General features: G+C 35.2%; 1 long non-coding RNA gene across 6 annotated transcripts in view; it reads left to right on the forward strand.

Moving 5' to 3' along the window:
* LOC105071225 (uncharacterized) overlaps window positions 1–24,859 on the forward strand; it is a 62,116-nt gene that overhangs the window by 9,405 nt on the left and 27,852 nt on the right. For all 6 annotated transcript variants that reach the window (XR_006725807.2, XR_012500141.1, XR_012500144.1 and 3 more), the window contains 2 exons: window positions 21,242–21,432; window positions 22,018–22,097. This is a non-coding gene — a long non-coding RNA (uncharacterized LOC105071225). The remainder of the gene's footprint in view (window positions 1–21,241; window positions 21,433–22,017; window positions 22,098–24,859) is intronic.

The following is a 24,859-nucleotide window of genomic DNA, read 5'->3' on the forward strand; positions in this document are numbered from 1 at the left end:
ACTGGTAAATTGTGACTTGCATTACATTTCTATTGGGCAGTGCTGGCTTCTAACTTACTGCAAGGAATATGAAAAGAAAACATTTACTAAATTCTTTTTAAATTGAGGAGTTGATTTACATCATGTTAGTTTCAGGGGTACAACACTGAGACTCAACATTTGTGTAGATTGTATTCCATTTAAAGTCACCATAAAATAATGGCTGTGTTTCCCCATGCTGTACAATACATCCCTGTAACCTACCCATTTTATATGTAGTACTTTGTACCTCTCAACCCCCTACCCCATCATGCCTCTCCCCTCCTCCTTCTCCCCCTGGTTACCACCAGTCTGTTCTGTATACCTGTGAGTCTGTTTCTGTTTTGTTATATTCATTAGTTAGTATTATTTTTTAGATTCTACATATAATTTAACACATAGAGTATTTGTTTTTCTTTCTCTGACTTATTTCACTTAGCATAATACCTTGTAGGTCCATCCATGTTGTTGCAAATGGCAAAATTTTATTCTTTTTTTTTAAGATTGAGTAATATTCCATAAGATATATAAGTATGTTTATATATATACACAAACATATATACCACATCTTCTTTATTCATTTGCTGATGGGCACTTAAGGTCGCTTCTATATCTTGGCTTTTATAAATAATGCTGCTATGAACTTATGGATGCATGAATCTTTTCTAATTAGTTTTTTGGTTTTTGGATATATATACCCAGGCATGGAATTGCTGGATCTCGTACTTTAATGTAGGATCAGTTGGTTTCTTGTTTAGAGTAAAAGTATAATCACCTTCATTTCCAACATGTGCTATTTCATGGCAAAGTGTTCTATTTTTCTTAACATGTTTTAATGATTTATAATCATTTTACAATGTTGTGTCAAATTTGAGTGTAGAGCACAATTTTTCAGTTACACATGAACATATATATATTCCTTGTCACATTTTTTCTTCTGTAAGCTACCATAAGTTCTTGCATATATTTCCCTGTGCTATACAGTATAATCTTGTTTATCTATTCTACAATTTTGAAATCCCAGTCTATGCCTTCCCACCCAGCATCCCCTTGACAACCACAAGTTTGTATTCTATACCTATGAGTCTATTTCTGTTTTCTATTTATGCTTTGTTTGTTTTTCAGATTCCACATATGAATGATCTCATATGGTATTTTTCTTTCTCTTTCTGGCTTACTTCGCTTAGAATGACATTCTCTAGGAGCATCCATGTTGCTGCAAATGGCATTATGTTGTCTGTTTTTATGGCTGAATAGTATTCCATTGTATAAATATACCAACTCTTCTTTATCCAGTCATCTGTTGATGGACATTTAGGCTGTTTCCATGTCTTGGATATTGTAAATAGTGCTGCTATGACATTGGGGTGCAGGTGTCATTTTGAATTAGGGTTCCTTCTGGATATAAGCCCAGGAGCAGAATTCCTGGGTCACATGGTAAGTCTATTCCTAGTCTTGAGGAATCTCCATCCTGTTTTCCACAGTGGCTGCACCAAACTGCATTCCCACTAGCAGTGTAGGAGGATTCCCTTTTCTTCACAGCCTCTCCAGCATTTGCCAGTTGTGGATTTTTGAATGATGGCCATCCTGACAAGTGTGAGGTGATACCTCATTTTAGTTTTGACTTGCATTCCTCTGATAATTAGTGACATTGAGTATTTTTTCATGTGCCTATTGATCATTTGTATTTCTTCCTTGGAGAATTGCTTGTTTAGATCTGCCCATTTTTGGATTGGGTTGTTTGCTTTTTCTGATTAAGTCGTATGAGCTGCTTATATATTCTGGAGATCAAACCTTTGTCAGTTTCATTTGCAAAACTTTTCTCCCATTCCATAAGTTGTCTTTCCCTAAATTGTCTTTTTGTTTTACTTATGGTTTCCTTTGCTGTGCAGAAGCTTGTAAGTATCATTAGGTCCCATTTGTTTATTCTTGCTTTTATTTCTATTGCTTGAGTAGATTGTCCTAAGAGAATATTTTTGAGATGTATGTGAGATAATGTTTTACCTATATTTTCTTCTAGGAGGTTTATTGTATCTTGTCTTATGTTTAAGTCTTGATCCATTTTGAGTTTATTTTTGTGTATGGTGTAAGGGAGTGTTCTAGCTTCATTGCTTTACATGCTGCTGTCCAGTTTTCCCAACACAATTTGCTGAAGAGACTGTCTTTATTCCATTGTATCTTCTTGCCTCCTTTGTCAAAGATTAGTTGACCAAAAGTTTGTGGGTTCATTTCTGGGCACTCTATTCTGTTCCATTGGTCTATATGTCTGCTTTTGTACCAATACTGTGCTGTCTTGATGACTCTAGCTCTATAGAATTGTCTGAAGTCTGGGAGAGTTATTCCTTCAGCGTCTTTCTTTCTCTTCAGTAATGCTTTGGCAATTCTAGGTCTTTGATTGTTCCATATAAACTTTATTATGATTTGTTCTAGTTCTGTGAAATATGTCTTGGGCAATTAGATAGGGATTGCATTAAATCTATAGATTGCCTTGGGCAGTGTGACCATTTTAACAATATTGATTCTTCCAATCCAGGAGCATGGGATATCTTTCCATTTTTTAAAGTCTTCTTTAAATTCCTTCATCAATGGCTTGTAGTTTTCTGTGTATAATTCTTTCACCTCCTTGGTTAGATTTATTCCTAGGTATTTTATTACTTTGGGTGCTATTTTAAAGGGGATTGTTTCTTTACTTTCTTTTTCTGTTGATTCATTGTTAGTGTAAAGAAATGCAACTGATTTTTGAACATTAGTCTTGTAACCTGCTACCTTGCTGAATTCTTCAATCAGTTGTAGTAGTTTTTGTTTGGACCTTTTAGGATTTTCTATATATAGTAACATGTCATCTGCATATAGTGACAATTTTACCTCTTCTTTTCCAATCTGGATCACTTTTATTTCTCTCTTGCCTGATTGCTGTGGCTAGGACTTCCAAGACTATGTTGAATAGGAGTGGTGATAGTGGGCATCCTTGTCTTGTCCCAGATTTTAGTGGGAAGCTTTTGAGTTTTTCACCATTGAGTACTATGCTGGCTGTATGTTTGTCATATATAACTTTATTATGTTGAGATATGTTCCCTCTATACACACTTTGGTGAGAGTTTTTATCATAAATGGGTGCTGAATTTTATCAAATGCTATTTCTGCATCGATTGAGATGATCATGTGGTTTTTGTCTTTTCTCTTGTTGATGTGATGTATTACATTGATTGATTTGAGTGTGTTGAATCACCCTTGTGTCCCTGGGATGAACCCCACTTGGTCATGATGTATAATCTTTTTTATGTGTTGTTGGACTCTGCTAATATTTTGGTGAGGATTTTGGCATCTATATTCATCAGTGATACTGACCTATAATTCTTTTTGGTAGTGTCTTTGCCTGGTTTTGGTATCAGAGTGATGTTGGCTTCATAGAATGAGTTTGGGAGTTTTCACTCCTTTTCAGTGTTCTGGAAGAGTTTGAGAAGGACTGGTATGAGTTCTTTGTATGTTTGGTAGAATTCCCCAGTGAAGCTGCCCAGTCTTGGACTTTTATTTGTAGGGAGGTTTTTTATTGCTATTGCGATTTCTATTTCATTTCTAGTGATCAGTTTGTTCAAGTGGTGAGTTTCTTCTTGATTCTGTCTTGCTGGACTGTATGTTTCCAGAAACTTTTCCATCTCTTCTAGGTTATCCAGTTGGCTTCCATATAGTTTTTCATAATATTCTCTTTTGCTATTCTATATTTCTATTTTATTTGTTGTAATTTCTCCATTTTCCTTTCTTCTTTTGGTTATTTGGGCTCTCTCTTTTTTCTGCTTTGTGAGTTTGGCCAGAGGTTTGTCAATTTTATTTACTTTTTCAAAAAACCAGCTTTTGGTTTATTGATTTTTTTCTATGTTTTTTTTTTAAATCTCCATATTATTTATTTCCTCCCTGATCTTTATAATTTCCTTCCTTCTGCTGCCTTTTGGAGTTTTTTGTTCTTTTTCTAGTTCTTTCAGCTAGTGGGTTAGATTGTTTATTTAAGATTGTTCTTCTTTTTTGAGAAAGGCCTGTATTACTATAAACTTCCCTCTTAGCACTGCCTTTGTTGTGTCCCATAAATTTTGTGTGGTTGTGCTTTCATTCTCATTTGTCTCAAAGTATTTTTTAATTTCAACTTTGATTTCCTCATTGATGCATTGATTTTTTAATAGCTTATTGTTTAATCTCAATGCTTTCCTTTTTTTCTCCTTTGTTTCTCTGTTGTTGATTTCTAGTTTCATGGCATTGTGGTCAGTAAAGATGCTTGAGATAATTTCTATCTTCTTAAAATTTTTGAGGATGCAAAGGGTTCTTTCAAACTAAAGCAATGAGTCATTTTAAGACAAAAGATATTTCATATATACATAATTTTGCTCTGTATTAATCTACTTTTTGTTCTCCATAAATTTTTTCATGTGCCTATTGATCATTTGTATTTCTTCCTTGGAGAATTGCTTGCTTTAGATCTTCTGCCAGTTTTTGGATTGGGTTGTTTGTGTTTTTCTTATTAAGTCATATGAGCTGCTTATATAGTCTGGAGATCAAGCCTTTGTCAGTTTCATTTGAAAAAATTTTCTCCCACTCCGTAGATTGTCTTTTTGTTTTATTTATGGTTTCCTTTGCTGTGCAGAAGCTTGTAAGTATCATTAGGTCCCATTTGTTTATTCTTGCTTTTATTTCTATTGCTTGTATAGACTGCTGTAGGAAAGCATTTTTGAGATGTATGTGAGATAATGTTTTGCCTATATTTTCTTCTAGGAGGTTTATTGTATCTTGTCTTATGTTTAAGTCTTTGATCCATTTTGAGTTTATTTTTGTGTATGGTGTAAGAGAGTGTTCTAGATTCATTGATTTACATGCTGCTGTCCAGTTTTCCCAACACCATTTGCTGAAGAGACTGTCTTTACTCCACTGTATGTTCTTGCCTCCTTTGTCAAAGATTAGTTGACCAAAAGTTTGTGGGTTCATTTCTGGGCACTCTATTCTGTTCCATTGGTCTATATGTCTGCTTTTGTACCAATACTGTGCTGTCTTGATGACTCTAGCTCTATAGAATTCTCTGAAGACTGGGAGAGTTATTCCTTCAGCCTCTTTCTTTTTCTTCAGTAATGCTTTGGCAATTCTTGGTCTTTTGTGGTTCCATATAAATTTTATTATGATTTATTCTAGTTTTGTGAAATAAGTCCTGGGCAATTTGATAGGGAGTGCATTAAATCTGTAGATTGCCTTGGGTAGTATGACCATTTTAACAATATTGATTCTTCCAATCCAGGAGCATGGGATATCTTTCTATTTTTAAAAGTCTTTAATTTCCTTAATCAGTGTTTTATAGTTTTCTGTACATAAGTCTTTCACCTCCTTGATGAATGAACAGAAAAAGAAAGTAAAGAAATAATCCCCTTTAAAATAAATTTACTTTTATAAGATAAAATAGCTTTGAACAGGCTACTAATCTGAAGTTGTAACTGTTTTTATTGTGCTTACCAAGAAGCAAAGTTTCAGTTACCTTGATTGCTGTATTTTGCCAAACACCTTTTTTTAACCTATTCTTTTGTATATGAAAATATGATTTATCCACTGTGAGTAGGAAAACTTCAAGCTATTTTTACATTATTAGTAATGAACTTACAATAAGCATCCAACCTCCCATACCGAGACCCCTGGTGATCAACTGAATGCATTAACTGGATCACCAGCTGATATTACAATGTGTAATCTGTGGCTAGGTATCATAGATTACTCTGTGTAAATTTAATTTACTCTTATGAAGATCAAAAGCTCATTAATACTTCATTCTTTCCAATTGAGCTAAAAGTTTGAAGCAATTAGTATTTGAAAAAATATTTTATTCCATTAATTTATTTTTTCACTATGTAATCTGTGTTGGTTCCCTTTTAAGTATTGATAGAGTGTATTGTAAAATAGAAATGTATGGACTATATCTTAGGTTTTCTTGTTGTTGTTGTTATTGTTTTGGATTACTATTCCCTAACAACTTCTATTCCCTAACAGTTTATACAGCAACTTAAACAACAATAATGAAAAAGTAGCATCTAAGTGTTCATTTTATCTGCTTTCCAAATGAAGTGACCAAACACTTCAAGAGGATCTAGATTTTTCCTGCAAGGAAGAAATGAGAAAACATTTTTAATGATTAACAGAAGAGAGTTTTGCCACTTCTTAGTGAGGAAGACATTGCGCACTAGCTGCTTTAGCCTGAAGGCAGTTAATAGTCACACAGATGTGTCAGAAAGAGGGCTCCTGGCAGGGTTTGTCATGGCTAATGAATAAGTGTAAGTGCAGGTTTTATGTACTTCACCAAGGCATTATGTTATTTTTATCAATTATTATATGCAAGTAATTGTAAATCTGTGTGGTTACACAGCTTCTTTTATATCCAAACATTATTCATAAAGAAAATACTCATGAATGGAAAGAGATGGTAAACACTGGTGGAAAACAGCCAAAGGTTTTTGTTTTTGTTTAAAACTCTGACATAATTTGAAATTATGATATATTACTAAGTCTTTTCCTAATAATAGCATGTTGACAAATGTTAATGTGAATAGACAATATGTAATGCTACATATCAAAGATTAGGGAGACTTTTGTATAATGAGTTAGAATCATTATTTCATTAATATCCCTCCTTGGTAGCACATCAACTCTTTTGACTCATTAATGCAACGTTGAGGATTTTCGAGTGATGGTAAAAAATGGAGAAAATAAAACTACACTGGCCTTAAGAAAGAATGTCTTTATAAATGCTTTAGTAACACGCTTCTAACACTAGTAAAATGGAAATTGGAAAAGTGATTAATTTGTAATTAAGCCTTTTAGAAAGTAAAACTTTTCGACTACTTTTTGATATTCCTTTTCCTTCATAGAAGAGAATTGCAAAATGTGTCTTAAGAAAATAACATACAAACTTTTTTTATCAGCGAGAATTTTTTTCCAGCTTTACTGAGGTACAATTGACAAATCAAATTGCATTATTTAAAGTGTGCAACATGATGGTTTTACATACTTATTATACATTGTGAAGGGAATCCATAGTTAATTAGCAATACCACCACCTCACATTTTATCTTTTTTAAAAAATGAGAACCTTTTAAGTTCTAGTCTTCTAGCAAATTTCAGTTAAATACAGTGTTGTCAGTTATAGTCCCCATGTTATACACTAGGTCCTCAGACTTTATATTATACAGACTTCATTTATCTTAAGTTGGAAGAACTGAAGATGATTAATTGGGGGCAAACTGGTGACACCGTGAAGATGTTTTGCTTCTTCAGAAAAGTTGCTAAGATTTAAACTAAGCTTATTTTCATTATGTGAGGAAGCATCCTTCAGAGACAACACACTACCTTCTGCCTTGCTCTAAGTTAACTAGAATTCATGTCTCTGTAAGACAACCCTTAACTCCTTCTTACTTCATCTCTTTATTGAGATATCCAGGGAGACATATAACCCCCAGCTCTTCCTATTGTGACCCCTGTTTTCTATATATTAGGTTGGGAATCTCATTGATGTCAAATGTGTCCTAATTCTGGTCTAAAATAAAATAAAATTGTTTAGCAATTGGAAAGCTGTGACTTAGCCACAGCCCTGTGGCACAATTTAGAAGAAATTTCATAGCTACAATTTATTGAAGCTAGACATTGACCTAAATGCCTTATATTCAGTGCATTATTTACTTCTTACAATAAGCTAATTTATCAGGTAAATAAATACCAATATTTACCCATTTTAGAGATGAGAAAATGGATATTTTGAAAGATTAAGTTATTTGCCTGAAGTTACACAACTAGTTATTGGCAGCATTGAGATTAAAATATTATAAACTCCACTTTATTGTAACTACTGATATCAAATTTAGTTTTTTTAACAAGCTATATTGTCCAAAATGTAATCTACATATTTTTAATGCAGTTTAACTGTAGACTTACTTCAACACTGGAGCATTGTCTCCAAAGTTTTAATATTTTAAATAAAAGTATCTAGCACATGTATAGTTTTTACATGAAGGGAACAGAAATTAACTGTGATCCACATAAACATATAAAATAAAAGTTTAATGTGATTATTTGAAATAATTTTCTGCTACCTCTTATTATTTCCTTTGGAATAAAGTAGAATGTACACATAAGATAGAGAAGAAAAAAATTTAAACTAGGAAATAGTTTATATTAATTTACCTGAAAGAGTTACATTTTACTTCTTCACAACTTATTGTCTTCACTTGTCTTCAAATAAACTTATACTTGAAGTAAAAAATTTCACAATACCTACACATAGTAAGTACATGATAAATACTAATTACTCAGTTGATTACATATGATCAATTAGAGTAAACATTGTGTGCCAAGTGACTACCCAAGGAATTCTAGAGATCAATTAAAATTTTTATGTAGTGCACAACACAAAGCTTTATTATGTATTACTGTGACATTATACCTTGGGTTATTTATTGTGCTAATCACTAGGGTTGCAAAAATAAAAATGTACAAGAATCTCAAATATAGCAAGAGTTGCAACCAAGCAAATCACCTCACAAAAATAAATATGAAGTTCAGAGGAATGATCTTGGAGGCAGGGAAGTATATTAAAAACCTCATAGAAGAGGTAATGCCATACCAAATTCCTACTCACCCTGGAAACCAAACTGGTTTTGAGGTTGAGTAGGGATTTGGCAAGGCCATATACAATTGAAAGCTGTGTGTGTGTGCGTATATATGCATAATTACTGTGTGTATGTGTAAAGTTATGTTAGGGGCTGGAACATTGTGTTAGGCAGAATAATGATCTCCCAAGATATCCTGGATCCTGGAACCTGTGAATGATACCTTATAGGGCAAACAGGACTCTGCAGATGAGATTAAATTAAAGATCCCTGAGATGGGAGAAGTTACCCTGGAACACCCTCATGAGCCTACCTGTGATCACAAGTGTCCTGATGAAAGGGAGGCAGAGGGAGATTTGACTATGAAAGGGGAAAAGGTGATGTGATGAGGAAAGCAGAAACTGGAAGATGTGTTTTGAAGGCGGAGAAAGAGCACAAGCCAAGGAACACAGGCCATTGGAAGCTGAAAAAGGCAAGGTGATTGGATTTCCCTCTCAGCCTTCACAAGGAAGCATCCTTGCTGATAATTTGATGTCAGCTCATGTATCTGATGATTTCAGACTTCAGGCCTCCAGAACTGTAAGATAATGAATGTATGATTTATTAATACCAACAAGTCTGTGGTAGTTTGTTACAGTGGCAATAGGAAACAAACACAAACATGAGCTCTCACCCTGAAAAGCCTCACTAGAATCACAAACTTGACTCTAGCCCCAGGGGTTATCTTAGACTCAGTCTTCAGCATTATAAATTTGACTAATGTTATCATTCAGATGCTCACTTCATATTTTATCACCTATATGCTTTAAAGTCACTTCTCTTTGTTTATAGTTCAATCTTCAACCTGATTTAGAGTTACAAATATGCATTTCAGTGTTCCAGGAAAGACCACATGGCCCAGGGTTCTTTCTTTGGAAAATTACTGAATTCATACATAATAATGTAACTGTTTATTTCTAAGATCCTTAATGAGTCACATGCTTAGATTTGAATTTCAATAATACAATTTTAGCATCAATTCAGAAGAATAAAATAGTGAATGAGAAGTGGTAATAAGAGGACCAGTGAGAAAGAGACTAGATTACATATAGAAAAGGTTTGTCCTATATGGGAGCAATAAAAACATACTCTAAAGATATTTTGGATCCAAAATCAATTTTGTGATTGGATTACTGGGGGTTTTAGAGCCAAAGATAACTCTGAGATTTATAACTTGGTCAACTGAGTCATGAGGTAACTGAGCTAGAAAATACATGTGTAGGAACAGGTATACAGATTTAAAGCTAAATGTAGGTTTCTATTGGACATCTACATGGAGATTGATATTTTAAAATGTAAATGGAATGCAGTAGGGAAGCCAGTGTGCCTGTATGGAGTTTGGAGATAAGTGAAGCCACCTGGAGGTCTTTTGGAATAGCATGCTCCCAAAGAGCATGGAATAGGAAAGAGTTCCAGTTCCAGAATCCTAGGAAACATAAACATTGAAAACTCTGCATATAGAAGATCCAATGAGAGAGACTGAAAAAAAAAATCAAGGGAAAGTACATAAAGAAATGATGATGTTGAACCCAAAGGAAGAATTGTTTAGAGATCTGTCCTCTCTTGCATACCAGAGAGAGAGAGACAGTAGAGATAAGTGATTGCAAAGCAGTGCTGACATTCTGGGTGAGATTATAATTCACAAATCTGTATTTGTTTTTCTACCAATATTTGAGTTAATGGAACTAAAAAATCAAATGTAATGGGAATATATACATCAAAAAGGGTATGAACTTGCAGGATTTTATAAGACACTTCATATGCTCTCCCTTTTGTACTTTAGGCTATTTATTCTAAATTTTATTTTATTATAATTATATGATAGTAAGTGCATTTAAACCTGGCCCTCAGTTACCATGAGGCTTAAAAATAACTCTACTAATTCTTTGTCATTAAAAACAAATTCTCAGCCATTTGGTTTTATAGTATTCATGCATATTGGTGGGTCTTCTCACTGCCTCTTATAAATAAAATGCTATTAGGTTTCTGGTTAGAGGTTAAGAATTTTCATTCTCTGGAAAATGAAATTAAAAGAGATGAAACACATTTATACACACTAGAAACAAGGATACCAGTTCTGTGAAATGTGAAGTTTCTGATGCAATCACTAAGAAAAAGACATTTAGAAAGGAAAATGTTATCTACATTTGCATGCCCTTTTAACTTGGTCATGGTGTCATTGTGGTTATTACTCCTGAGTAGTAAGGTTATTAATCTCCATTTGAATAAAAATCAGGAGCCAGACTTGTTTGTATGAAACCAGAAGGCATTCTAAAATTCATATTTTCCTACTTCATATCTCATAGATAAGGAGATTCTTTGATTTAATCAAATGCTAACAAAAATGACTGTTTTCTGTAAGTTTTATTCACATACAAAGTTTAATTTTGGTAGACCCTGCTTTTGAACTAAATATAGCCTTTCTTACAAATCGTAAGTCACTCCAAGTTGAGCTGTTATAAGATATTAAATCAATTTTAATTAATCTCCTCTAAGGATGTAAAAATGAGATATATCTTTTCACTTGCTTTTTTTTTTTTTTTTTTTTTTTTTGGTCCATAGTCAGTTTACAGTGTTGCATCAGCCTCTGGTGTACAGCATAATGTTTCAGTCATACATATATATATATGTATTCCCTTTCATATTCTTTTTCATTATAGGTTACTACAAGATATTGAATATAATTCCTTGTGTCCTTTTCACATTTTTAGCATATGTATCACACCAAACCTTATTCCATTTATAAAGGACTTAGATCTTATTTCCAGTGTTGAATCATGGAATTCTAAAGAACCAAACACTTCTCAACACCGTTTCCCCTCCTCACCAATGACTTGGGCAGGAGCAGTTCAGGGTGCAGTTCGGGATATGTGATGATTCTCTCAGAGATTTCACTATTTTTTCCATCAAGACCCTCTTGATGCACAAGCACTTGCTACATGACTTCAGTAAGTGTCTCCTTTCTTAAGATATTTAAACATACTTTACTGAATTAGAGACTATTGATAGGTCCCAATAGAGTGGGTGGTGAATAAAGAGCATCTCTCTTTGGCTTCCAAGAAAGTTTTATAAAGATGTTTGGTTTCCTTGTCTGACTTACTTTCTGGTTAGATGATACACTGAGTGGTGATGGTTCTGTACCTGCCTGTGATGGGGACAGTTGACTGCTAGTGTGTTGTGATGGCTGCTCTAAGCTGGTGTTATAGATTCTCTTCAAATCCAGGATTTGTCAGTAACTACTCATGTAAATTGGGGCAAAGATTAAATTTTGTGTACATCAGTTTTGTCATTTGTAAGTGGGGATGGTAGTACTTATGCATGAGTAGTTTAGAGATTTATGAAACCGTGAAAATAAAGTGCTTAATACAGAGCCTAAGTTAACAGCAGGCATTTAGTAAGTAATAGCTATACAAATTATTATATAATGATATGTGTATTATATGTTATATAAAATTATATATTACTAGTGATTTATGGAAATGTAGGCCTGACAAGTTAATCATGGAGGAAGCCTCCTTTATTTCTTGCTATATTTTTTAATCTTCTAAGCCCAAAGCCTGGCGTATCTGAGGACAGAAACATAGTAAAGGCTGTTATGATTGCATCAGTTGACTATTTTGATTCTACTTTCACAGCATATAATACAGTATTCTGATAGCTCACCTTTTTAATGCAGACCTTGGGAATGATTTCAGCAGTTAAAAAAAGAAAAAGAAAAGGCAGGACTTGTGCTAACATCTTTAGGTTCTTGTATCACTGACTGAAGTCTACAGATAATTGAGCAGAGTCTTTGTGCTGGAAAAGGTTGCAGGCACTAATATCATGCTGAGTGTTTTGTGAATTAATTCCCCATCACTTGAAATTAAAATCTTTTAATGTAATAGTACAGACTGGCCTACTGTCATTAACAGTTACTAAGGAAATTTACAATCTGCCCTCATGAAAGAGAGAAGACAATACTATTGAGCACTTATAATGAGCTATGTATTTTCATTTATAATAGCTCAACTAACTTACTTATTAAAAACTGTAATGCAATATTTTATACATTAGATGAAGTAACAGAAAATCATAGAAGTTAATGAACTTTTCCAAAATTGGACACATAAATGAATAGTGTACCTGAAATTCTTCCCAATATAATATTTCAAGTTTTAGGCATTAAACATTAACATAAACAAATTAAAATATGAATTTGTTATTATTCATTTTACATATTCATAAAATGCTTGCAGCCAGTTCATGACTGTTAGAAAATAGAAACAAATAGTTGGATATTAGAGGTAGAACATGTTTTGCAGGGAGAGAGTATATCATATCTCTTTTCTTTTTCTCTTTTGTAGCTTCTTTTAAGAGGAATTAGGAAAACAGTATTTTAAGATGTTTATCTGATTTCTAAATGATATCTTATGTCTCAAGAAATAACAAAGCCTTAGAAATTGTAGAATGTGTTAATAAATACAAATGTATCATAAATAGTAGTGTAAGAAAATCATTCTCCTGATGTTACATATTCTAAGAGAGCGATTGAGTTTTTCTTGGCATTATATAGTCTATTTAGAGATTTATGTTATAAGACAAAAATGTTTAATTTCAGTTCTTCTACTAACTCCAACTTGGTGACTTAGAAAATATTCACATACATAGATAGACAGCTAGACACACTACCCTCCTTCTCCATTAGATAGAGACATATATAGATAGCCACACCAGCCACCTCCTCCTCCTCTATTAGATAGATAAATAGAGAGATACACAGAAAGACAGGCAGAGAAACACACTAGGCTCCTCCTCCTCCTCCATTAGCTAGATAGCTAGACAGACAAACTTCCTCCTCTTCCTCTGTTAGACAGTTACAAAGACAGAAGCAGACAGACAGACTAACTTCCTCCTCTTCCTCTGTTAGACAGTTACAAAGACAGAAGCAGACAGACAGACACACTGGCCTCCTCCTCCTCAATTAGGTAGATAGAAGGATAGAGAGATGATAGATAGATACAGACAGACACACATACAAACAGACAGACACACTAGCCTCCTTCTTCTCCTCAATTAGGTAAATAGACAGACATACTAGAATCCTCTTCCTGTATTAGATAGATATAAAGACAGACAGACACACTAGCCTCTTCCTCCTCCTCAGTTAGGTAGATAGATAGTTAAGACACACTAGCCTCCTCCTTTATTAAGATAACTAAACTGATGCATAGATAGGCTGAAAGACAGATAGACACTTTCCTCCTCCTCCTCAATTAGATTGATAGACATACAGATAGACAGATAGATAGATAGACAGACAGACCAACACACTAGCCACCTCCTTCTCCATTAGGTAGATAGACAGACAGAAAGACACACTAGCCTCCTGTTCCATTAGATAGACACATATATAGATAGACACACTAGCCGCCTCCTCCTCCATTGCTGGGACCTGTGGTAGTTCTATTTTTAGTTTTATAAAGAACTTCCATACTGTTTTATAGCAGCTGTACCAGTTTACATTCCCATCAACAATGTACTAGGGTTCCCTTTTCTCTGTATCCTTGCCAACATTTGTTATCTGTAGACATTTTGATGATGGCCATTCTGACAGGTGTGATGTAGCATCTCATTGTGGTTTTGATTTGTATCTTTCTGATGATTAGCAAAGTTGAATGTCTTTTTAGGAGCCTGTTAAACATCTGTTTATCTTCTTTGGAAACATATCTATTCAGATCTTCTGCCCATTTTTTAATCAGTTTTTTTTTATATTGATGGATATACATTCTTATAACTACCACAGAGCCCAATACACAGAAATTTGCCAGCTCTCCCAGAAGCTTCTCCATGTGCTCTGACTCAATCATAGCCCCTTCCTTTCCTTTAAGTAAGTCCTTTCCTCTAACTTACTGTTACAGAAATCACTTCCTTTTGTTTATGATTCTCTTACCCAAGTATGTCTCCCTAGGTACTTGTGTTTAATCTTAACCATTTACAAAGAGAGTTGCTGTTCCTTGTAAGTCTGTTTTGGTCTACAGATTTATTTTTCATACCTTCCTTGAAATATACCTGTTTGATCTGTTTTTCATAGTCTGGATTTGACTGATTGCATACAGGTGGTACAGTTTAGCACATTCATCCATCCTTTTTACTCCCTCAAGCTGGCAACTGGATCCAGAGGCATGATTAGGCTTGATTTGATCCTCTGTCAGAGTGTGGTGTGTTATTTCATAAAGAGTCACCTAGTGTCTTGTCTCTTTTTTATGATGTTAAAAGCTATTGATATTTGATGCCTCCATCCATTAATTTATTGGAAGTTGAAAAGTGTTATTAGTCTTTGAATTCTCTCATTTCTTTTTCATTTACTAACAGAAGTAATTTTATAAATAGGTGCTTTCCCTCATTTGCTATTTGATTCCTTAGTGCTGCAATACAGTTCACTTAGGAAAATTAGTAATGGTGTATTTTTCCAGCATTCACTAGTTTAGCTATGAGGGCCATATTTGAAAGCCAAAACCCTAAAAACTGTTGATGATAATTAAGCAGCTGTAATTTAAAATTTTTTTAATTGGAGAAATAAAAATTTGTCAAGCATATCAAGATTACAGATTTTTCCAAATAACATAACAGCAATTATTAAACTTGACTGTCTTATACAAATGCCTTTCAGAGGTAGAGCTTGTAAATGCTATTCTCACCATTGGTATTTTTACACAGTAGAAACTATACAGCAGTAAGAATGTATAACAACAAGTTATGCATCTTAAATACATACAGTTTTCAATTGGCTACTTACACATCAGTAAGAGGTGGGGGATGTTTCTTTTTTGCTAATTTTTTTCAGGCCCTTTGCCTTTCCCATATAAATGTACGTTAGAACTGTATATAAGCATAGATATATGTTGAGGTAAGCCTACTCTTGTGTGTAAGAAGAAAATCATGCTTGTCCTAGATATATGGTTATGTAGTCTTTATATGTAAATATTTATCTTTCTTTCATACAGATTACATATGATTTGAATATTTTATTAATGTAACCATACAGGCTTCTCTATATTCCTAATATTTTTTCCTTCTGTGTTATTCCAGTAGTGCTGCTTGGCTCATTAGACTCTGTTGCAGAGGGCAGCCTTGATGAGCAGGATAAAGCAACAGCTAAGCCGAAGGCCCTGCCAGGTGTGACTGATAATGAAATGACAGGGACGGGTGAAAGTGAGAAACTAGCTGTTCTCTATGTAAGAGTCTGTGACTAGTTGACTTCATTTCTAGGGAAATACATATAATACATAATAATACATATAATAAGTATCAACAATAAAACTTCACATTTCACATTTTCTCCCTCTTTCTGTTTAATCTGAACTTGCTAATGGTGACACTTAATGCTAGTAGTCTCAGTGAAGTGTGTTTTTAAATAAATACTTTTAAAAAAATGAATGAGTGCTGTTGGCACAAAGTATAGTGCTGTAAATGAATATTAACTAATTTTCTGTGACCCCCAGAGTATTCAGTTAAATTTTCCATGTGTAGGATAATTGAGACTTTGGTTTTGGGCTTTTCCATAGTTCTCTCTGTACAGGAAAAAGCTAGCGCACATCCCCAAATTCTGAAATGTCTAGGACCATCCAGACTTCACCAATGGTTGTAAATGTCTTTAAGACAATGCCTTTTCAGACTTTTTGAAAAAACAATGGAACCCTATTCTCCAAATGGAATCTTAGACAGTACTCTCTTTATAGCTAAAAATGATATTTTATCAGTATAAATATAAATGTTTACATTTGTGGCATTTACTTAAAAAATTAGTGATAACAATTGAAACAGACCACTACTGTTAAAATTGGGAGTTATAGATATTTGTTATAATCTTATATCATCAGACTTAAAATATGTTTGTATATTTTGTTTTTGTTGTATAATACAAAAATATTCTTGGTTGATCCCTTAAATAGGTGCAAATGGGAACTTTTCACCTTTTTTGCAAGTCCCAGTTGACTAAACCAACCCAGATTCTTGAAGAAAAGATCAATAGAAATGATAAATCACTAGCCAACTCTGAACATCTGCTTGCATTTTATTTTTATTTTATTTTGTTTTTTAAAATTTTCTTATCAAACTGTAATATGCTTGTAGAAGAATTCATGAATCATCATAGTGCAAATGATGAATTTTCAAATAGTGAACTCAGCCATGTAACCAGCAAACATCATAAAAAACAAAACATGATCAAAAACACAAAGTCCACTCAGATCTCTTATTTCTAGTCACTGCCAACCCAAGAATCACCATCATGTTTTATCCACTTCCATTTTAAAATGTAAATATAAAAGTTAATAAATTACAGCAGAAATTTTCCATCAAGACACGTCACTCATTTACTTGTTATCATCCAATTGAATATTGTGCCATGATGAAAGCATGTGCTGGGCAAGTGTTCCTCAGTCTCACCTCTGGTTAAGTACATGTCACATATGTGCTGTGATAGTCAGTCTGCTTGCACTGTTCTCAGTGAGCAGATATGAGTTCTTGTAAAAGACCAACCTAGAGCTACAGCTTTTCTAGTCAGTGACCCATTATGGGAGGTTCATGTACACACAGGACGGCCAGAGGAACTTGATTCTGTGATGTGCGTGAAAACAATGATGGAGGCCAAGTTACCATACTGGTGGTCTTCAAAATATTAGTTACATAAAAGGCACATCTGAGTGTGCAGGTTAATTTCTATTACAGTTTTTATGTTTTAAAATGAAATTACAGTCAAACATCTGTGGACCCCATGATTTTCTCTGAAAAGTATCATTTTGTTAAACTCAATGTGAAAACCACTGCTATAGATTATAAGAAAAACTCATAAATAAAAATGCCATTACTGAACTTGGGAGTTCAAGATTTGCAGATTCTAACTACTATGTATAAAGTAGATAAACAACAAATTTCTACTGTATAGCACAGGGAACAATATTCAATATCTTGTAGTAACCTATAATGAAAGAGAATATGAAAATGAATATATGTATGTATGTGTATGACCAAAACATGCTGTAGACCAGAAGTTGACACAACATTGTAAAATGACTATACTTCAATTTTTATGAGTCAAAAAAAGTATTACTGAAATAAAAAGTCTATTAAGTTGATCTGAGCAGTTATATAAGGCTAATTTTTAAAATCTGATTTCTTAAATGTTCTTGATTCTGAAATAATTTGATGAGTCTCTTACTAGAAGAGTGTAGAGTATGAGTTTATTGTCTTGTGGCCTTGGATTTATATTCCCGGCCTTGGATTTATATTCCCAGCCTTGCCAGTTAGCAGCTGGGTGACATTGGACAATTAATGCCTCTAAGCCTGTTTCCTCTTCTCTAAAATGAGCCCATGTGATAATCAGCTGAGATAACATATAGCCTAGTATATTGCTGAGATTCAACAAGCAGTGCCAGCTGTGTGGTTCTCATTATGTGCATCAATCTCTATTAATAGTACAGATTATGTGAAAGAACCTGAAGGCATGCATATAAATTCCTATTGGCTGTGACCTGTTAAATTTACCTAATATTTCAAAAATACACTTGAAAAATCTTTGAATCAGCATATGAACTTTGTTTAAAAACTGGGAAGATCAATGTTGTTGTTGTTTTTTTAACCATTTGTTTTCTGGGATTAAGCAGGCTTGGTTTAGGTGATATGTTGTCAAAGATTATCTTTTTTCTTAATATTACTCATGAAATTCCTTGTGCTTTATTGTCTTTAAAAAGTTGACGAATGTAAAATGAGGGCCAGATCTAGCCTTTTGCTTGTTTTCATCTGTCACACAGGCAGGTGCTGTTTTGTGCTGTGGCCGTGTGACTGGCATAGTCACTGGATGTGACAGTACTCTACACATTGGGACCCTTGCACTGCACAATAGAATTTGACACTTTTCAACTTGTAAGTGGGAAAAAAAAGGAAGCTTTTGACCTGTAATAATATACAACATAATTAATTACACAGTATCTTCTCTTTCTAATGTAAAAGGCAGAGAAGTCAGCCCTTTACTTTTCTCTCTAGAAAATACATGAATAGAGTTAACATACATGACCCTGGGGTTATTTTTAATATCCATTGGGTTAATGACTCAAATTAGGAGAAACATACCTTTCTCCTGCTCCGTTGTCTGAGCAGCCCCTGATGTCTCTCTGCCTTCCATTTCTAATTTCTGACTTTTAGGTCATTTGCTTTATGCATGTTTGCTCTGCCATTGCTTTATGCCAGAATCCCTTCTTTCTGACACCTCTCATCTGTTAAATTAGGTTGAGTGTTCAGTACTGCTGTGCTAGTTACCATTGGGATCGTTTATTTTATGCATACTAAGAGATACTTACACCCCCTGGTATTTCTGTAGAGGAGAAAAAATATATTGTGCTATTTTCTTTTGTTCATAAAATCAATTCTATCCTTCAGTCAGGCTACTCTGAGTCTGATCAATGGTTTAGGGGGCAGGCAAGACCTTTTCCCTTAAGTCCTACTGAATATCTCTGCCACTTAGAGACTCTGCTCTAATGATATACCCTACTTTTTTGTTTTTAGTTTATTTAAGCAACTCTATTCCTTTTTGGGCATGCTTCAAATAGCAGTGATGACCTTATTACTGAGTCCAAACTCATTCTGATTGCTACAAAACAGGCCAGTAAATCAGGAGACAAGGTGTTGGGACAAGGAAAAGTGATTTTATTCAGAAAGCCCACAGACTGAGAGGATGGCCAACTAATATCTTGGAGAAACATCCTTCTCCAGTCAGAATACAGACTGCTTTTATATGGAAGGAAAAAAAAAAACCCACAGAGGAGGGGGTGTGGTGTGGTTGGTTGTTGCAAACTTCTTGCTGTAGGAATTCTTTGTTCTTGCAGCTGTCCATGTGTGTCCCTGTAAACCTCCAACAATACAAAGGTTATTCTCTATTTTGCAACTTGCCATCTCTGCATAAGTGCGGAAGTGCTGACATCCTTAAAGGCCAGAGCCCAGAGAATAGGGTCTCCTGTAGATTTCAGGCTAAAGGCAACGTTGTTTCACAAAAGGTGCAGAGCTGGCAAGACTAAGCCTAGAAAACAGGGCACAGTGGTTAAATCTAAAGGAACAGACCCAATGTAGTGTCAGATTTTTTCTCCTCTGTTACAACCTGAAGCATTAGATAGAAAGATAGCCCGTTGTAAGGCATTCTTACACAGTCACATGTAGGACTTGGCTATGTCTTAAGTTTAGAGTTGAAAATTGTCCCTCAGAATTTTATACTATGAGACTCACAGGTTATGTAGAGGAAGAGGAGGCTGTATATACTGTCTTATTTTTATGTATTAATTATTTAGTCATAGGTATCAGGAGAAAAGGAGACTGATCACCCTGCTTCTCTTCTTTTTTTCCACTCTTCTATGATAACTTTTATTCTTTTCTCTAACTTTCAAAATTCCACTGTTAGTAATGAAAGGTACAAAATGAGTTAAGAAAAGACTTATCAAAATCTTAAACCATTATTGTCATTAGGTCCTTTGAATTCTTTTTACCAGAGTTTGTCTCTCGGTGGGAAGAGGAGGAGTTTAATAAGGATGGAAGAGTGAACAGTGACTTCAGGTTTTCTCTTGTGGATGACTGGGTGAATAATCATGCCATGGCTAAAACAGCGGATCCTGGGAATAGAACTGGTTTTGTTGGGGAATATAATTAATTCACTTGGAGTTATGTTAGATGTGATTTACTTATAGAACAGTCTGAATGTCTATTTGGAAATTTAATATTCAGAAAAGAATTAAGGACAAAAGATAGATTTGTAAGTCACATGCATATGGGTAATAATTAAGTGAAGAGTCTTGATGAAATTATCCAGCCCTCTTCCCTAAAAAGAGAGCTTTTAAAAAAGAGGGCTAAAGATGGAGTCCTGAGATGAGGGATGTACCATAAAAGATGGAGAAGTAGCCATCAGAGTGGTGGAGAGAGGAAGGCGCTGTATGGAAGGAACAGTTCCCAGGAAAAGGGCTGTGTCAGATGTCTCACAGGGTGAAAAAAATTACAACAGTTGAAGAAATTTAAAGGCTGGATTTGGCCACTAGGAAATTACTTTTTTGTTACAGCAGCTTTAACACAGGATATTGGAACACATATTGGATGGCAAAGTTGGAGGATTGAATTTCTGTGGAAGAAACACAGAAGATGAGGTGCTTGGTAGCATCAGGAGGCAAAGAAAGAAAGAGAGGCAGAGGAGAGAGAGAATCCTTACAAAATTATGTCAGTTTGAGAAATTTAGGAGTAGTTTTATCCAGTGCAGAGATTTGTTATGGATGGTAGGAAGAGACAATAACTAGTGGAGTGAGATTTTACAACGACCACGTCAGGACACATCTCTGCCTGCTGACAGGGGTTACTGAGCCTGCTGTGATTTCATGCTGGTGGGCTGTGCCACGTGCTAGCAAGTTTATATTTCACCCTGTCTTTATCACATCAAATTGTCCCACAGAGCCTTGTTCACCATTTCTGGTAGATTAAGGGATGATATTAGTGTTTTATATTTTCATGTATTTGTGTGGCCATGCTAGAGATTACATTTATTTCAACAGGTGTTTCTTATGGACAGAGCAGCAGTGACATTAAAACTCTACATCAGACGCATTGTCATGTAGCCCTTTCTTGGGAAGATGCAGATGAACAAGGAACTGAGAGTGATGCAGGGGGAAATACCGAGAGCTCACTGAAAGAGCATCCTCAAGAAGATGAACGGTCCTCAAAAACATCTCTACCACGGAATGTGGTAAAAGCTTCCTTTGAGACCCTCTCTGAACAGTTTCCAGTGTGGTGTAGTTTAAATACAATTTACTGTACTGATTGTTTCTCAGTCTGTAAATTTATAGAGTTTGCTCAAATGGAATCTGGGAATCTTTGGTTTAACTATAAATTTAGAGCTGAACATAGGGTAAAATTTCAGTTCCTACTATAGTATGTCTTCCCAAGTTAAGAAATCATTTAAGTATTTTCACATTATTTATGCTTTTCCATGAACATATGCTAAAGTTATTTTTTAAATAGAGAATGGTATTTGGGATCAACTAAATAAATATTTAGTGTGTGTGTGTGTGTGTGTTTGTGTACACACATACTCATATATTTGATGTGTGCAGGGGGGATGGAGAGAAAATATATAGATATAGAATTCAGATATAAATACCTAAGAAGATTTTCTTGTACAAGCAGGTTTACAGTGGGAAACTGGGATTATTATATGTGCCATTTTATTAACTGTCAAACAGAGACAGTGTAATTTTGGTGGTAGTAGACATTAAATTAAGCAATTTACATAAAATTTTTGGTTGCTATTTTAACTTTTCTCCCCTCTTAGATCTGCCCACGGTAGAGGAGCTGATGACCTATCAGAATAGATTCCTTTGGGGTTGGTGGTTTTGATTTACAATCTGTCAGGTAAGAGTTTTTTGGAATGGATTGTGCAGGGTGTTTGTTTATTTCTTTGTTTTGTCACTGGAAACTTCTGGGGTCATTTGTCCTGTGTAGCCACCCCTAGTGAATGATTAATTGGTAGCTAGTATGAGTCTACGTGTGAGACACTCCTCTCTTCCCTTAATATTAGTCTTTATCAAATTGTTTATCAAAATTTTTCTAGTGCTAAATTTTTTTTTTTAAATAGATGTTACTAAAAATGGTAGAAACATTAGGTAGGTAATCTTAAAGCTTTTCACTGAAAAAATAAAATCTCATCAGCTTTAATAGCTCAGGGACAGTTGATTCAAATGGTGAGAGAGAACATGGATTTTATTCTGTACATGAGTCATCCATTTGCTTCTTTTTAAACCAGTTAGTTTTGCACTTAATCACAGACCAGCCATCATCCCCCAGGGTGAGTTCTTTGGTCACAAGATAGAGGCTTTGTGAAAACGTTCCAGCTCCAGTAGCTTTTAATGGAAGCTTGTGGGACCTTGCTGTCGTTCACCAGCGCAGGGTACCATATCACAGTAACCTTGTCATAAGACAAATGTCACATCCATTATCTCATGAGATCTGCACAAAAAGTAGGTCAGGCATCTTTATCCCCATCATTCAAGTGATGAGACTGAGGTGAACCAACTTAGTGGTGGGGTGCTCACAAGAACCGGATGATGACAGCTAACACTTTTACCCCTCGCTTACTGTGGGCTTGATACCGTGCTAGGTTCTTTACATATTAGATTTCATTTAATCTTACAGCAGCCCCATGAGTTATATATATTCCATTATCACCCCCATTTCATAGATAAGAAACCTAGACTTAAAGAGGTTAAATAAATTGTGCAAGATCACATAGACATAACTCAGCAATTTACTCTGTGAAATATTTCTGTGAAAAGCCTTTCATCCATTCCTGTGTTATTTGTTTGTGTTTTCAACAGACAAGTTTTTGAGCCCCTCCTTGAACCCTATGCTCATCATGAAATCCACCTGCAGTGATTTCCTGGCCTTGTTTGTACTGAATGTGCTAGTTGAGAGAAAGAGATGTGCTGTGGGTTACGGTAAACCCCATCTACTTGACTGCTAAGTCTAGCGTTCTCCCCTGGCCTGTGGTGCTAATTAGTGTTTTTACAGGGCCGATTGGGCTCCTTTATCACTGCTGTTTGTGGCTACACTTGTGTCACTGAAGAGAGTTTTCTACACATCTTGTGTCTTTGTTGGCAAAACTGACACCACTTTAGTAATGTGAATTCTAAATAGAGGTGTTTACATTTGTGTTTAAAAGCTGAAAACAAGTATACTCACATTAAAGGGATAACAATAATTATAGGAATGTCAGTAGTAGAAAGTTGAGTACGCATATCCAAAATCTCTTTAGTAAACCATAGGATAAGTAATCCTAGCTGCTGTAACAAATAATCCTTAAAATTTTAGTAGTTTAACATCATCAATTACTTATGTCTTGCTCACATCCTAATTCCCCGTGTCTCACTGGGGTTGAGGGTGGGATTCTGCTCCACATAGTCATTTAGGGACCCAGGAGGCTTTCTGTCATCAATACATGGTTTTGAGGTCCTCCTGGCCTCATCAGTCAATAAGGAAAGGAAATATATGGTTAGCATGTTTCCTTTTAACTGCCTAATCACAGAAGTGTTAACTCCCTTCAGCCCACATTGTGTTGGTAAGAACCAGCACATCCAGCTAAACTAGGTCCAAGAGGGCTAGGAAGTGTGGTTTGCTTGTGTGCCCAGAAAGAAACGTGAATGCATTTGGTAGGCATCTAGCCAGTCTCTACCAGAAACTTCCCTTCTAACAGCCAAATATCCATTCCACTCTTCCGTGAACAAAGACATACTCAGCCCTTCCCCAAAGCAAACAGCCCAGAGCCCCATTCAGAATGGTATCCACCTGGAAGACCAGGATTTCCAGGTGAAGCACAGTTCTCTGTCAGGTTTCAGTGTAGCTCCTCATTGTCTACTAATCAGTGAATTAAAAGGCAAGTTTCATCCTCCCTTCCCCACCCCAATGTGATGGTGAGACTAAGACTACTCCTAATCAGAAAGGAAAAGGGTGAGGAAGCTACAGCAATCAGTAGTGCAGCTTTGAGGTCCACTGAAAGGCCTTATGAAGACCCCCTACCTTCAAGTTGGGCATTTTCCTTAATTAGGCCATTATTCTGCTCTTATGGAGGAACTACTTTATAAATATATTGTTCCGTGTAGCTCCTGGTTCCAGTGGTCTTGTGTTTCTTCACCACTGGCTTCAACTGAAGTGGGTAACAGGGGGAGGGGATGCCCATCTTTGAGGATACACGCTTTTCTCCATCCAATTTCTGCCTGCACGTAGGTGGTTGTAAGGCTTCCTGACAAGTCTCTAGCCTTTTTTTTTTTTAAGTAGAGTTGTGGTTTCTTTGTCATCTTTGTCATTACAGCTCCTTCAGAAAGTTTTTTAGGCTTCTGACCTATTTGGATCCAGTCAGTCCCATGTGCTAGTAACTACATTTAAAGAAAATTAGTTTTTTTTTCCTCTCTCAGTTTAATTGCAGCTATCTGGTTATTATGAGGAACAATAATGTTAAGTTTGAAGATGACACCTCTAACGTGATATTGGCATTGCCAAGGAACTGAGTTACCCTTCAACCAAGAATTCTCATGAAATCTTACTTCTTCATAGCATTTTTCAGTGCTGAATCTTAACTGTTTGAGTCCAGATGCAGAGAGTGAACCTAAGAGGCCCTGAGT

Source organism: Camelus bactrianus, chromosome 17 (genome assembly GCF_048773025.1).
Source record: "Camelus bactrianus isolate YW-2024 breed Bactrian camel chromosome 17, ASM4877302v1, whole genome shotgun sequence".
Taxonomy (NCBI): domain Eukaryota; kingdom Metazoa; phylum Chordata; class Mammalia; order Artiodactyla; family Camelidae; genus Camelus; species Camelus bactrianus.